The sequence below is a fragment of the Triticum dicoccoides genome, chromosome 2B, assembly GCF_002162155.2.
Source record: "Triticum dicoccoides isolate Atlit2015 ecotype Zavitan chromosome 2B, WEW_v2.0, whole genome shotgun sequence".
Lineage (NCBI taxonomy): Eukaryota > Viridiplantae > Streptophyta > Magnoliopsida > Poales > Poaceae > Triticum > Triticum dicoccoides.
In genome coordinates this window covers 741,075,823-741,079,874 of record NC_041383.1, presented here as the reverse complement: position 1 = coordinate 741,079,874, position 4,052 = coordinate 741,075,823, and positions in this window count along the sequence as shown.

The following is a 4,052-nucleotide window of genomic DNA, read 5'->3' as shown; positions in this document are numbered from 1 at the left end:
GTGTGAGCAAATCTTACATATCAAGAAAAGAAGCAAAGAAGGAGGCTTAAAGACCATCACTTGATTGAATAGATTTAAGGGGATTTTAAACATCATGTGCAACGTATGAACTAACATAAACATTGCATATTCCAGATTCTACAATGGAATGCACATGTATTAGGTTATGCCATGTATGATGATGCCTAAATGTACAGATAGCAGGCAGGAGTGATTCATCATTGCACGCACAATTGAATTGCAGGTTAAGGGCCAGTTCGATTCCGCCTTTTCATGGCATATTGTCAAAATAAGCCATAAAAGATGTAAAGAAGTCATTTTTGAGTTATGGGCTTGGGCTTAACTAATTTCGCTTTGGAGGGGGGGTGTTGCGGGTAGAACCTCACTAAAAATTGAAGGGAAAGGGGAATAGTGAAATGACTCTGTTGTCTGCCTATATTACACTCAAAATGCAACTGCTAATGCCCATGTCACACCTGACCCTTAAGTAAAAACAAACACGCAAGCATTCATTGCCTGCCCGCTTGCATCTCCTCTCCCCTTTCCCTCTACCTCGATCCCCTGCCTGCAGCACTAGGGTTCCTCTAGCGAGCCGTCGCCACTGGTCCCATCTGGCCTGGTCCTCGACGATGCTATGTCCAGCTAGGCTACATGGCCGACGGGTAGGGGCAAATCTCCCTGGCTACTCCTCCCTCTGGCGCCGCCCCTCATTCTCATGGTATCCAGCAGCTGCTCCACTGTGGTTCGTCCAACGCACTACTTCGGCGGGCGCTGCACAACTACGACTGATGCCACACTGCGGCAGAAGGCACATTATTCCCCCTCCCCTCGACCCAGGCCATGGCCTTGAGGTGCTGTTGAAGGATGAGCTCATCCAACAAGGTGAGGATCTCCTCTGATTTTTTGCCAAATTTTCATTCTGATCCACTATACGATGAATTGCTATGAGCTGCTTCTGCTGCTGCTATGTGATGCATTGCTATGAGCTGCTCCTGCTGCTGCTATATGATGAATTGCTATGAGCTGCTGCTGCTGTATGATGAGTTGCTATGAGCTGCTACTGCTGCTATATGATGAATTGCTATGAGCTGCTGCTGCTGCTATATGAGGAGTTGCTATAAGCTGCTCCTGCTGCTGTTATATGATGAATTGCTATGAGCTGCTCCTGCTGCTGCTATATGATGAATTGCTATGAGCTTCTCCTGCTGCTGTTATATGATGAATTGCTATGAGTTGCTGCTGGTATATGATGAATTGCAGACTGCTGCTGCTGTATGATGAGTTGCTATGAGCTGCTGCTGCTGCTGCTATATGATGATTTCAGGTGCTGCTGCTATATGATAATAACCAGCCACTTGGACCATCGAATTTGAATAAATAATTGTTCTTCATTTAAATGTGGGTCATGCATTCTTTGTTTAAATTAGGCAATGGGATCTCTATGGAAAACATTGACCAAAGTAGATTGTGCCAAGTAGATGGTATCTTTGTATTTGCATTTTGAGCAAATAGTGATGATCTGTTTTCCTATCATATTAATTACTGCACTGGGTTCAATTTGTGACGTTTGCAAGTCAAATTAATTTCCATATGGGCAGCAAAATGAAAAAAATATAATGCAACCTAGACTTTCCACTGATCATACCAAAGATAAGCTGAAAACGCAATGAAAAGAACTGGTTAGCTTATTACACGGAGCTTATATTCACAGGTGCTTATTTTCTTGGGATAACTCGTAATAACTGTCCCTAAGAAACTTGGCTAATAGAACTGGCATACAAATAACATGTCACGATGATTGCAATGGAGGAGTGATGTAACATAGCACACTGTATAGGCTCACCGTTGCCTCTCCTTTTTTTGCGATATTCCATGAAATTGCCACATACATCTTGTACTTTTTCATTGTGTAACCCTATCTGCAAGTTGACACGGCTAATTTCAGACATCTCTACATGATACTACATTGCATATCCCTTGCGCATATTTAAACCACCAATTAACGATAGTGTGCGTACCATAAACTAGCCATGACTCTATGTGCTGGACTAGCAGGCACTCTAAGGGAGCCTAATGTAGTGCACTGGAATTCCTACATGCCACCTACGATTTTGTGTAATGTAGTGCCCCTGTTCCTAAATATATGTTTTTGTAGAGATTCTAGTATGGACCACATATAGATGTATATAGATGCATTTTCGAGTGTAGATTCACTCATTTTGCTCCTTATGTAGCCTATAGTGGAATCTCTAGAAAGACTTATATTTAGAAACGGAGGTACAAGGTAGTATCATGTATGACATCTACATATCTAATTTAGCAGCTAGTAGTAGAAATCATTGTCTGCACAAAGGGATTACTGGTCGAAAATTCTAGCAAAGCACGCTGGCAGGCATAGAACAATACAAGAGAGAGAGACGCGCTTACAAGATCATAGCAATGCCTCAGTCCAGGATCTTGGTTGGCCAAGCTGTTAGATCCAGAAGAAACATCGTCCTTGTAGTTTTTGCCAGCTGCATAACAGGTAACAGCGACCGGTTAGTATATTTGAAGTACATCAGGCATGTGATGCTGGACGGGTTTAAAGGTGACAAGTACCTAGGCCGTGGCGGGTGCTTGGCATCTCTCCAGACGGTGGGAATCAGGTTAGAAACATCAAGGGTGATGACGCTGCGCTAGCTGTCGGGGTCCAGTAAGGAGATCTAGAACCGTCGAGTAGTGTGTTTGTGTTGCGGCTCTGGTAGGGTGGACTACGGTGTGGGCGAAGCGGATCTGTGGCCGTGGACGAGGGCGTAGGTGAAGCTGCTCCGGTGGTTGGGTTAAGGATGGTGTCGACAACGCAGATCTGCGGCCATGGACGGGGCGTCAGAAGCTTTTCCGGTGGTTAGGTTAAGGATGGTGTCAACGATGCAGATCTGCGGCCGTGGATGGGGCATCAGAAGCTGCTCTGGTGGTTGGGTTAAGGGTGGTGTCGACGATGCGGATCTGTGGCCGTGGACGGGGCGTCAGAAGCTGCTCCGGTAGGTTGGATGAGGGTGCGAGGAAGCGGATTTGAGGCCGTGGACTTATGAGTTGGCAAAGCGGCCCCGGTAGGGTTGAGAATGGTATAGGCGAAGCTACTTCGATAGGGTTGACGATTGTGTCGGCGAAGCGGCTTCGGTAGGGTTGAGGAAGGTGTCGGCGAAGCGGCTCCGGTAGGGTTGAGGAAGGTGTCGGCGAAGAGGATCAGAGGCCATTGACGGGGGCGTCGGTGGGGCGGCTCTGGGGGGTGTGGACGAAGCGTCTCCGGTGGGGAGTATGAATGAGCTGCTGCAGATGCGCGGCGGTTAACGAGAGTACCGGCGAAGCAGATCCGGCGCCGTGGACAAGGTCGACACTGAATGGGCTATGGTACAGTGGTAGATGAGCAGTCTACTTGTTTCTAGGGGATATGGGAGGGGTACATGCGGCCGCAGAAGCAGATCCGGCGAGGTGGACGCCGCTGGCAGTGAATGGGCTATGGTACGCCAGTGGATGAGCAGTCTAGGGTTTCGAGAGGGGAGGGGAGAAAGGGCAATGGAGTACGGACGACGTGATGTAAGATGCTCTAGTGCTGTGGAGTTCGTCGCTTCTGCGGGAGGGGGAGAGGAAATGGGGGTGCCGTGTAGTGGGGGGAACCGGAAGTTACCAAAGCAGCCCCGACCTATCATGTAGATGAGGGCGGTATTGTAACTGTTGGTCTCCGTGCACCAAGGACAAAAGGGGGATTTCGCATGCTAAAGACTAAGGTGGCGGAAATTTTAGAAGGAGGCGGGAGATTTTGCCGCCCACGGGATCGTTTGTATCCGGTTTCAACTAATTTTGGACCGTGCTAGTTGGAAGGTCATGCTAGACTGTGTACACATGGCACGCGTCAGCAGTTAATAACTGGTGTGAAGTCCACACCAGAAAAAAAGACAATAACTCGGGATGATGCGCTGATAACTTGGACGTTCACATGGGCGCGACCAATCGTACGGGTGTAGTGGCGCGTTCACAAAAAAGGGATCAAACGTCAGCCCATGTATTTCTCG